The sequence below is a fragment of the Leucoraja erinacea genome, unplaced genomic scaffold (genome assembly GCF_028641065.1).
Source record: "Leucoraja erinacea ecotype New England unplaced genomic scaffold, Leri_hhj_1 Leri_370S, whole genome shotgun sequence".
Lineage (NCBI taxonomy): Eukaryota > Metazoa > Chordata > Chondrichthyes > Rajiformes > Rajidae > Leucoraja > Leucoraja erinaceus.
The window spans coordinates 21,422-34,371 of NW_026576271.1; positions in this window are offsets into that span (position 1 = coordinate 21,422).

The window sequence follows — 12,950 nt, forward strand, 5'->3', positions numbered from 1 at the left end:
CAAGCCCCGTTTCAACCCCCCCCCCCCCCACCCCGCCCAAAACACAAAGTAAAAACCAAAACTAGACTAACCAAAACGAAGAAAAACAACACAAAATAGCAAAAACAAACGGACTGCAGGTGAGCCGCTGCTGCCAGGGCAGCGCCGCCACTTCCGGATGTTGCTCTTTGCTGTGTTATACATCTTTTCTTTTAGTTTTATTCTATCCCTAACTTCTCTTGCCTCCTCCTACTCTCCTCAGAATCTTTCTTCCTTTTTGGAATGAAACGAATCTGCGTCTTCAGTATTATGCCCAGAAATTCCTGCCATTGCCGTTTCAACGTCATTCTTGCTAGGATCCCTTTCCAGTCTACTTTGGCCAGCCCCCCTCTCATGTCGTCATAGTCCCCTTTGTTCAACTGCATCACTGCCACTTCCGATTTAACCTTCTCCTTCTCAAATTGCAGATTAAAATGAATCGTATTATGATCACTACCTCCAAGCGGTCCCTTTACTTCGAGTTCTCTTATCATATCTGGTTCATTGGACAACACTAAATCCAGAATTGCCCTTTCTCTGGTCGGTTCCATTACAAGCTGCTCTAGGAATCCATCTCGGAGGCACTCAACAAATTCTCTTTCTGGGGGTCCTGAACCAACCTGATTTTCACAGTCTACCTGTTATTGAAATCCCCCATCACCACACTGGCATTACCTTTGTTACATGCCAGTTTTAACTCCTGCTGCAACTTACATCCTACATCCGGGCTACTTTTTGGGGGTCTGTAAATAACACCAATTTGTGTCTTCTTGCCTTTGCAATTCCTCAACTCAATCAACAGTGATTCTACCTCGTCAGTCCCTATGTCTTCCTACGCAAGGGACTGAATTCCACCCCTCACCAGCAGAGCTACCCCACCCCCTCCTCTGCCTACCTATGTGTCCTTTTTTACAGGATGTATAATCCTGAATATTAAGTTCCCAGGCCCGATCCTCCTGCAGCCACGTCTCAGTAATCCCCACAATGTCATATCTACCAACCTCTAACTGAGCCTCAAGCTCATCTACTTTACTTATTATACTTCGCGCATTCATATACAATACTTTTAATTCCTTACACATCCCATCTTTCACATCGATCCCTATTACACTTGGCCATACTCTCCCATCCCTTTGTGAACTTCCTTTCCCGTTAATTCTATGGTCATTAACCATCCCTTTACTCTCTTCCCCTTTAACTGCATCCTCAACTATCCCATTTGACACCCCCCCCCCCTTATTCAGTTTAAAACCTCCCATGTAGTAGTGGCAAACCTGCCTGCCAGAATGCTGGTCCCCCACCTGTTAAGACGCAATCCGTCCATTTTGTACAGTTCACCCTTACTCCAAAACAGATCCCAGTGATCTAAGAATCTAAATCCCTGCCCCCTGCACCAGTCCCTCAGCCATACATTCAGGTCTCGTATCTCCCTGTTCCTGCTCTCGCCAGCACGAGGAACTGGAAGCAAACCGGAGATAACAACCCTAGGGGTCCTGCTTTTCAGCATTTTTCCGAGCTCTCTAAAGTCACGCTGCAGAATATTCATCCCCTTTTTTCCCACATCATTTGTGTCGACATGCACTACCACTTCCGGCTGTTCACCTTCGTCCTTGAGGATTTTCTGCACTCTGTCCGTGACATCCTGGATCCTGGCACCAGGAAGGCAGCACACCATCCTCGAATCCCGTCTGTTGCCGCAGAAATCCCTGTCTCTCCAGCATTTACTGTTCTCCAGTTCAGATCAGCACATTTGTTACTTGATCTTCACTTTACTATCTGACACAATGTGCCAGTTGTATAGTTTAACAACCCGCGACTCCTAAACTAGTATGAAGCAAAGAATAGGTTGTGTAAAAGTAAAATGATCAATGGAACGCGATTAAATTGCCTCCGGTGTCTATTGTTGCGGGCTATATTTTCTTTCACTGCGAGTTTAAGTCACTGCCCTTATGATTGTACTGTTGACCCGAAGGTGTCTGGTTGACAGAATATGACAGGGAACAAAGAGAACAATAGAAAGTAAAGTGTATTGAAATGACGCATTGTCGTATATGTTATCCTCTGTTTTATTATCGTGGACATCTATTTCATTAACAAGTTTCCGTTCGCTCTAATGCACAATGACCTACCGACTTTCCTTAAAATAACTGCAAAGATCCGTTTCATGTGGTTATGGCGGTAGTTATTTTATCTCACAGAAGTTTGCAAATATCGACATGAATATATATATTTTGAAAGGTTGGATGAACGGTTTGGCTCACGGTGTTTCAGCGGTAGAGTTGCTGCCTGGCAGCGAATGCAGAGCCGCTGATCAGGGTACGATCCCGACTACGGGTGCCATTTGTACGGAGTTTATAAGTTTTCCCCGTGACCTGCGTGGGTTTTCTCCGAGATCTTCGGTTTTCCTCCCACTCTCCAAAGACGTATAGGTTGATAGGTTAATTGGCTTGGTAAATTTATTTTAAAAAAATGTCCCTAGCCGGTGTAGGATAACGTTAATGTTCGGAGATCGCTGGTCGGAACGGACCCGGTGGGCCGAAGGGACTGTTTCTGCGCTGTACCTCTCAAGCTAAAACTAAAACTGTACATATTAGAAACAGAATCTCTACTTTAGTAATACATACCATTCGCTTCATGTATTATTATGCAAAAATATTATTATTACTCTGGGGTAATGCAAGAACATATTTTAGTAGAAATGCCACACGCGTTTCTTGCAGTTGATAATTGTTATTTCGTATAAAGGTATTAAAAATAAAAATGATTGTTCAAAATTGAATATATTTCTAAGGGAATGATCATTGTTAAAATGTTAACATACGTTCTGAAATCTGTAACACAATGTTTGCAGCAAGGAGAAAGGACAAGTTGTGCTTATGCAACTCAGCGGGTGAGGCAGCATTTATGAAGCGAAGGAAATAGGCAACGTTTCTGGTCGAAACCCTTCTTCAGACCCGAAACGATGCCTATTTCCTTCGCTCCATAGATGCTGCCTCACCCGCTGAGTTTCTCCAGCATTTTTGTCTCCCTTCGATTTTCCAGCATCTGCAGGTCCTTCTTAGTAAATGTTTGCTTATGATTGGCGTCCTCTTTCTTGAGTAAATGTAGTTTCCCCGCTGCTGTGATGGGTGTATGTTCACCCACATCAACTACGTCTTGCAGTTCTGCTCTCGCTCCCCTTGCTTCCGCACGGAACTACAAAATAGTTCCCCAGGTCCTTAAATTTCACCCACCTACCTCCTTATCCCACACATTGTTCTCCATATCCTCCTTATCCCACACATCTTCCCATCCCCACTACCTCTCGCCTTCCATAAAGACCGCTCTCCCTTATCCCGTTGGAACCAAATTACCATCTCCCCAGGTACAACGCCCTGCAGCACAGGAGATGTAACCTGTCATTATACCTCATGCCTTACATCCGTCCAATGACACCAGTAGTCCTACTACGTGAGAGAGAGGTTCGCATGCACCTCCGCTGACGTAACCTGCTGGCTTTGGTGCTTCCGATGTGGACTCCTTTACTTCGGCACGACCAAGCGTTGATGAGGCGACCATAGCACCGAATACTTGCTGTCGGTCGGGAAGGTGGTACACCACATTCCGGTTACTAAACATTATATCTCGAATACCCATTCCCACATGCATTCGTGTATTTGGCCTCCTTCATTGTCAGAGTAATTCCACACGTAAGTGTTGGAACACCATCTCATATTCCGCTTGAGTATTTTACAAATTAATGTATGAGCACTGAACCCTTCAATATTTGGTATCAACTACTCCCCCCTTCTCCCCCCCCCCCCCTGCAATTCACACCAACTGCATTCGCACTCGTGTCTCCCTTCCCTCTATCCACGTGAAACCATCCGCCGATCAACCTCCTTCACCAGTCCACTTACCATGGCAGACTTTGTCCCAATCTAACTCTCTTCCATCTTTCTACACAGGAACAAGCACAATCAGTGTGAAGAATTCCCTGACCAGAAACGTTAACGAAACTCCAAAGGGACTGTACGACGCCATAAATTACACGAGCAATTTGTGTCTACAATAGCTGCAGTTTCTTGTGTCTTCATGTCTGTGGACGTATTGCATTAGTTGTTAACCCGTGTTAAATGGAATCCAGATATAGCATCACCTCCATGATGATTTTCAACGTACACGATAATTAACCTTCCGTTTTTTTCATCCCCCATCTCTCTCGGGTAAGAGGATTGTTGCACCCCGATTTCCACAGTAATCTTGAACGTACTTCACATCTTTCTACCTACTCCCCCAATTAATGACGCTCTGTCACATTTGATCTGATGACGATCATTTGCATAATATTTGTCGCCGTATTACAACTCCCACCGCTTCCACACCAACCATCTATCACCCAGGAAAACTTGGTCTGTGTTGCCCCACTTTGTCCATCCACGTGCTACAAACAAGAGACAACTTACAGATGCCAATGAACCTACCAACTTGAAAGTCTTTGAGATGTGGGAAGAAGTCGGAGCATCCAGTGGAAACTGCAGTCACATGGAGGATGTGCAAATTCCAGACAGATATCATCCGAGGTGAATGTCAAGCTTGGGTCAAAGTCTCGAGGAGGCAGCAACTCTCATCCGCTCATTACTCAGCTCATCCTCTCTGCGCAAACTACCGAATGTCGCATAGTCATATTGGAACGAGCCAGGCTATGTAATTAGCCATCTCCCATTTCATTATCTTTACGTTTACAGTATCGACAGGTTTTGCCTGGCTGTCCAAAGATATCAGGAGTTCCCTTTCAATTTGAACGTACTTCGGGCATATTATGGTGAAATCTCTCCATACAACATTAATTACATTTCCTCGTACCCTTTCCCAGATTCATCTCCATCTGTTTCTATCTCCAATCAGATGAGCCGTGACTCGCAAGTCTAAAGCACCCTCAACTGCATCCGATACAAATACCACGTCCGTCCTTGAGTCTCTCCTGCTCCTCATTTTACCATAAGCTCTCTCCGCTTAGTAGATTCTGTCATTCAATCCACAATGGAACTGCACATATGCACATATTCCAAAGAGATTTATTTGACCTGAAACACTTTCTCTGATGCACTCTCGTCGGATATTGCATGACATGCGAGTATTCTCAGTAGTTTCCCTTAAAATCAAGAACCAGCGTTCCCATTGAAAATTGGACGAACAGTCCACTTCCCAACCCCCGCTCTCCCATTCACACACAAACGTACTAACACGTCTTAAGTTGGTTTGCAAATACTTTGTGTTAAAATAAGCAAACATTTTCTGAAATATTTATTTCAAGTCAAACAAATCGGGAAATAGTGCCTGTGATTTCGGCAGTCTCATGGTAAGTGTTCGGTAAGTGCTCAGTAAGTATTCGGCACGGAGTAGAAAGGCCGAGATGGCCTGTTTCCGTGCTGTAATTGTTATATGGTTATGTTGTTATATATAGTTATATGATTTGGATATGCTTTTTCGGGATAAGAATATGTATGGCAGCGATGTAAACAGGAACAACGCTAATATATTACCCATTACAAATTCAGGTCTGTGCATCGTAAATTAAAATTCCAGTTGAATGTGCATATGTCCACTGAGTTTATGAAGCTTTGTCTTTTACTTCAATAATTTAGAAAGTAAAACAAGAGGCCGTTTAATCATTTTCTTCATTTCCTCTCTGAAGTTTCGTTGGGACGCAGCATAAATGAAGGTGTTTGTACAAGTACTTAAAACTCTTAATTGGAATCCAGTTTCTTCTGCAACGGCGAATGGGTCTCTGTAATCAGACTTCATCAGTTGATTATCGGTAAAATGTAGAGCAACAAAACAAGCAAAATTTACCGTCCACAACAGAAGGAAACTGCCAGATATCGCGAGTAGTAAAATGATCGATTTCCGTCGGTTCTCAATTTCTTGATCAACCTGGCACTTCTCACCTTCATTTCTCCGTAGTTTGCTTCTGATTCTGTTCGCCCGTATAATATGACTTATCGTTAAGGCGTTGAATAGGAAGATCAATACAAATGGTAGAAATGGTGTTAAGATGATGTCTAACCATAAGAATGCTGCCCAGATAGGTAAAGTATAGAAGCTTGATTTTACAGTGCAGTACCAGGGCGCATTGTCAATTACTTCACGTGGTTCAAGTAGGAAGAAGACTGGCATATTTTCAACAATGCATAATAAACAAACGATCGTTATAACCGTTATTGATTTTTTTTCAGTGCAGTACTTAGTTTTTAACGACTGACAACAAATAGCAACAAATCGATCAAAGGTAAAGGCCACGGTCAACCAAACGGAACAATCGATAGCAATGTAAATCAAGGTCATATTGAGACGGCAGATCGGAGTATAATGTAGGACTGAACTTGGAAAAAACGCATCATTAATCTCAAAAAGTATTGGACCAAATATCAGATGCATTAGGTTGGCTGCCGCCATCCATACTAGGTATCGGGTGATGCATATGGAGAGCCCACACTTTCCGCTCGACAGGATGGAGATTGTCAATATATTAGCTGCAAAGAATAAAGGGCATTGCATTAAAATCATCTTGTGTCGCGACCAATCGAAGGTAAAGAGTCTTTCTTCCACATGTTGTATTCTTTCCATTGTACATTTATCCACAGTTTTTCATTAAATCCATGGAATGAATAATAATCAGAATGCGGTTTCTAACTGGTGTCTATTGCTCCGAATTTATGCACAACATGCGGCTATTACAGCAACCAACGCTAATAGGGATTTATGTTTCTCTTTCAAATTTCCTCTGGAAAAATCATTGCGTTTCCTATCTGGGAAAACAATAACTGTGCTGGCGTGATTCTACTGTGAGAATGATTAGAATGATAAGGAAATTGGTCGGTATGCATAAGTATTTTTATTAAAGGTCACGCTGTGATATATCTGCAGATTAATTTCAGACGTTAAAGCTGCGGATTTCATAAAATATTATACTATCGTTGATATTTATTACCAGTTTATGTGTAATCCAGTCGGCATGCTTAAACTATCCTCTGTATGTTCTCACTTTGTTACAATACAATAACAACTACCAGGCGTATTTTCTTAACAGAAACATAAAAAATTGCTGCACAACAAATCGTGATGTAGGCCTTTGAACAATTATGCAAGTCAAATCGAGAAATAAGTGTGATACATGTGCTGAGTGAATTACATTACATTGTTATCACAACATTGAGGTCCGACGTCGCCGATACTACCAGATAACGGTTGCCGTTTTTACAAAACAACTCAAATTTCGCCAGGGAGAAATGTATTTGATTATCTGATCACATATTTTACTTGTTGGTGATCGAATAACAGTTGTAATTTTGACAACAAAAATAGTTTGTTGCACTGTCTTCATACTTATTAGGGAATAAAGTCCATCACTTTTTGAGCGCACCAAAATATACTTTTATGACGCTTATAATGGGTTAACTGTATCTGGGGCTATTCCCAGATGGAAAAACATGGAAAAACATGGAAAAATAATCTTGAAAAAGTGTTCGCCGGGAAACTGAAATCATACTTGCTTGTGTACGAAATTAAAATACCTTATTTTAAAATATCACTGACAGATTAGTTTCTAATTTTGATCCAACAGTTTCGGTTGTGGCGACACAGCGTATCAGCACAACATTAGGGAGCTGAGTATCGTCCTAGCCCTGGCTATTGAGCACTTATGCACATTTTCGATGATCGCCTACGACCACACCAAGTCCACGTCCGATGCCATCGCCCTGACTCTGCAGTCATGTGAAGACACACCTCGTGGAATTTGGAGTCTCCACTCCCCTCCACAAATGGATCCTCAACTTCCTAACCTACAGAGCACATTTAGTGAGACCACGTGACAAATCGGCATTCAAGATCTAGGAATAGCTGTGCATAGTTTCCTGAAGATGGAATTTCATGTAGATAGGGTGGTAAAGAAAGCTTTTGGTGTGCTGGCCTTTTAATAAATCAGAGCATTGAGTATAGAAGTTGGGATGTAATGTTAAAATTGTACAAGGCATTGGTGAGGCCAATTTTGGAGTATGGTGTACAATTTTCGTCGCCTAATTATAGGAAGGATGTCAACAAAATAGAGAGCGTACAGAGGAGATTTACTAGATTGTTGCCTGGGTTTCAACAACTAAGTTACAGAGAAAGGTTGAACAAGTTGAACATTGGTATCATTTAAAAATAAATTGGATAGGCATATGGATGAGAAGGGAATGGAGGGTTATGGTATGAGTGCAGGCAGGTGGGACTAAGGGGAAAAAAATTGTTCGGCATGGACTTGTAGGGCCGAGATGGCCTGTTTCCGTGCTGTAATTGTTATATATGTTATATATGTTATATAAGTTAGGTCTTTATTCTTTGGAGCGCAGAAGGTTAAGGGGGGACTTGATAGAGGTCTTTAAAATGATGAGAGGGATAGAAAGAGTTGACGTGGATAAGCTTTTCCCATTGAAAGTAGGGAAGATTCAAACAAGAGGACATGACAAGAATTAAGGGACAGACGTTTAGGGGTAACATTAGGGGGCATTTCTTTACTCAGAGAGTGGTAGTTGTGTGGAATGAGCTTCCAGTGGAAGTGGTAGAGGCAGGTTCGATTTCATCATTAAAAATAATTGGATAGGTATATGGACGGGAAAGGAATACAATACAATACAATACAATACAATACAATTTATTTATCACTTGAACCTCACAGATGTCTGAGTGCAGGTAGATGGGACTAGGGGGACTTGAGGGGGCGAGATGGCCTGTTTCCGTGCTGAAATTGTCATATGGTTATAAGGTTGTAAGATAATTCTCAGTTTTTGGTGCCCCTCCAGGATTAACATAGAAACATAGAACATAGAAATTAGGTGCAGGAGTAGGCCATTCGGCCCTTCGAGCCTGCACCGCCATTCAATATGATCATGGCTGATCATCCAACTCAGTATCCCGTACCTGCCTTCTCTCCATACCCTCTGATCCCCTTGGCCACAAGGGCCACATCTAACCATCTCTTAAATATAGCCTCCCTCTTAAATATAGCACTTCCTCTTAAATATAGCTTAAATATAGATTCGTTCTCACCCTTCTTCTATGCTCCTTATATACTCACGGCTGTGGAGTCAAATACCAATCCATATCAATCTACATGTTTGCATATGTTACTACACTAGTTGGTCGGCTATCGAATAGTGACGAGACGAAATGCAGAAGGAAGATTGAGAATCTTGTAATGCACATCGCAAGAAATTGCAGTGTTGCGGACGTAGCCCAGACTATCCCAACAACCAGCCTGCCTTCCATCGCCTACATCTGCACTTCGCACTGCTTCAGCAATGAAACCAACAGAATGAATTACCAGTCTCTCCAGGTCACTCTCTCTTTCTTTCTCTGCAATGTAGCAGAAGATATAGAAGCTTGAAAATGCATACGTCCAGATTCAGTAACAGTTTATTTCCAGCTGTTACCAGGCAACAGAGCGAGTGTCTCATCGGGTAGACAGCGGTGCTGAACATCCACCACCTCATTAACCATATAACCATATAACAATTACAGCACGGAAACAGGCCATCTCGGCCCTACAAGTCCGTGCCGAACAACTTTTTTTTCCCTTAGTCCCACTTGCCTGCACTCATACCATAACCCTCCATTCCCTTCTCATCCATATACCTATCCAATTTATTTTTAAATGATACCAACGAACCTGCCTCCACCACTTCCACTGGAAGTTCATTCCACGCCGCTACCACTCTCTGAGTAAAGAAGTTCCCCCTCATATTACCCCTAAATTCTGTCCCTTAATTCTCATTGCCAGACCTTTCAACTTTCTTTCTTCGAAGTTTGTGTAATATATTCAACGTTATATATTTGCATTAGCTGTTATGCACCTCGTTATTTATCTGCACACTATGGGCGGCTTGATTGGTTGATATTTAGTATTGCCCTGGACTGGATAGCACGGAGAACAAAAGCTTTTCATTACATCGCGGTACACGTGACAACAATAAACTAAACTAAACTTGACTAAACTAAACGAATGCAACTCATTTCCAATTAGTTTTCCAGCAACGAACACGGCGCTGTCCATTAATAATAAGAAAGAGTAATGTTCTGGTCGCGGAAAGAGCCCATTTCCCTCTGCTGTTCGGACAGGAATGAAAAATAGAGTTCACAACCACCATGTCGAGCTGTCAAGCAGGTTAAGACGTACGTAGAAAAAGACTGAGGTAGTTGCTTACCAGGAACTCCAATTATTACAAGAATGGGGTAGTAGATGCGATCTACCAGTAATTTTACGGGCAGTCCCATAATCGTTGAATGTGATGTTTCCAGTTAGTTGAAAAGGCTTGCGAATCTCCTGCTTATACCTCAGGTAAACCTCCAGGGTATAATGAGCCATGCAAATGATTGCCAACGTTTACGGCATGTGTGATACAGTATGTCATTATATTTTCGTACGCATGCTCAATAAAAATAATGCGAGTTAAAGAAGCTTTACTATATTATTCATAAAAGTATAAGCGATTTCGGTATTTCGACTGCGCATGCCCAGGTCATAGGTCAAAGGAGATAAACACTAGAGGGTGCGGATCTGCTGTGTGTTATCTTTGGTTATCAGTGCCAAGCGGTGTTGGTTTTGATTGATGGACTATATTAATGGGACCCTGCTTGCTGTACTCAGTCGATGTGCAATATTCAGAGTGGCGTTCACTTAATGTGTTCTTTGTTGAACTAAATTCATTTTCTTGTTCCTTGACCTGCTGATTTTTTTTCTATTTCCCTTCATACCTTTCTGCTGTGGGTTAGTTAGCTCAGTCGCATGGGGAACGGCTGTAATATGACATAATAAATGGTGGGTAATCACACGGAGTCAACAATAATTTGAGATGCAACACTAAAACGAGCCTTTTAGCCCATCAAGTACACAGAGAAGTTGCATATACGAGGATTTGCAGATGCGATATTACCAAAAAAAGATACAGTGTATCGGAGTGTCTTTGCCGGCCAGGCAACATCTCTGGATAGCATGGATATGCGACGTGTCTGGAGGGAGTGCTTCTTCAGATGTTTTTCTCACCGAGTACGTAACGAATATGAATCATTGTGTACATTAATCCGATTCTAACCAAAACAAATAAACATTCCCGCAGTCTCATCAAAACCCTCTCCTGATCAAAATAGGTCGTAACACTGTGCCTAGAACGTAGAGGCAATTGCACCTATTAACTCACACATTCTTGGGATGTGGGAGAAAAGAGTGCACCGAGAGGAAACCATGCGCTTACAGGGGAACGTGCGAACTTCACACAGACAGCGCAGGAGGCTCGGATTAAGCAGTGGTCTCTGACGTTGTAAACCATCAGCGCTCTTGGTTTGTCAGCATAGAATCTGATTAAATCCATTCCTAGCAGCTGATCCACGCGTTAGCTGCTTGAAAATTACAGAAATAATGGCCATCGTGGCATTAAAACGAATTATAATCTCGGTTTTTAACGTAATTATGGAATATGAGGGAAGTATCGGATGGATGGAGCGTAGGTCCAAAGTCAGACATCATCCTGATGCATAGACCACCAGCCGGATAGCCGACTCATGTTTTTAATATTCGCAATGCTGAGTTGATTGCATGGAAGATCACTCTTCCTATGAGAAATATTCTGTTCATCTGAAGCGTTCAATTTTGTCGTTTCTTTGAAATAATCTGAGTTTAGATGTTATTAAGGATAGAATGGGTAATACACACATAGGGGCGAGACAAATCGTCGACGTTGGAGGAGCTACATGATTTCCTGATCAACTATCGCCACCGTAAATGCATTCGTGGTGATTTGATCACAACATGTTTCAACATTTATCCAAGTTGTCCAGTTTGTTGACAATAACCCATTTCATCGCAGGATTTGTGTATAGAAACATAAAAACATAGAAATAGGTGGAGGAGTAGGCCATTCGGCCCTTCGAGCTTGCACAGCCATTCCATATGATCCATGGCTGATCATCCAACTCAGTGTCCTGTACCTGCCTTCTCTCCATACCCACTGATCCCTTTAGCCACAAGGGTCACATCTAACTCCCCCTTAAATATAGCCAATGAACTGGCCTCAACTACCTTCTGTGGCAGAGAATTCCACAGATTCACCACTCTGTGTGAAAAATGTTTTTCGCATCTCGGCCCTAAAATACCTCACCCTTCTCTTATAACTTGACCCCTTGTTCTGGACTTCCCCAACATCGGGAACAATCATCCTGCATCTATCCTGTCCAACCCCTTAAGAATTATGTAAGTTTCTATACGATCCCCCCTCAATCTTCTAAATTCTAGCGAGTATAAGCCGAGTCTGGATAGTCTTTCTTCATATGAAAGTCCTGCCATCCCAGGAATCAGTCTGGTGAACCTTCTCTGTACTCCCTCTATGGCAAGAATGTATTTCCTCAGATTAGGTGACCAAAACTGTACGCAATACTCCAGGTGTGGTCTTACCAAGACCATGTCTTGCTCTTGTACCTCCCTGTTCTTATACTCAAATGATTTTGCTATGAATGTTAGCATACCATTCGCTTTCTTCACTGTCTGCTGCACCTGCATGCCTACTTTCAATGACTGGTGTACCATGACACCCGGGTCTCGTTGCCTCCCTTTTTCCTATTCGGCCACCATTTAGGTAAAAATCTACTTTCCTGTTTTTGACACCAAAATGGATAACCTCACATTTATCCACATGATACTGCATCTGCCATGTAGTATGTAACAAATACGGGGGGAAATATACTTATGGATAATTTGTCTCTTTACAAATTAATTTTATTACATAGGTCTTACCTATTCCGTTAATACCAATACGGAATTGAGACCATTGGCGCATTAGTCTAAAATTTCAACTGATGGCGCCATTTCGCAATGTTAACGGGAGTTGTACCTCGCTAACTTCTGTGAATCAGATTGA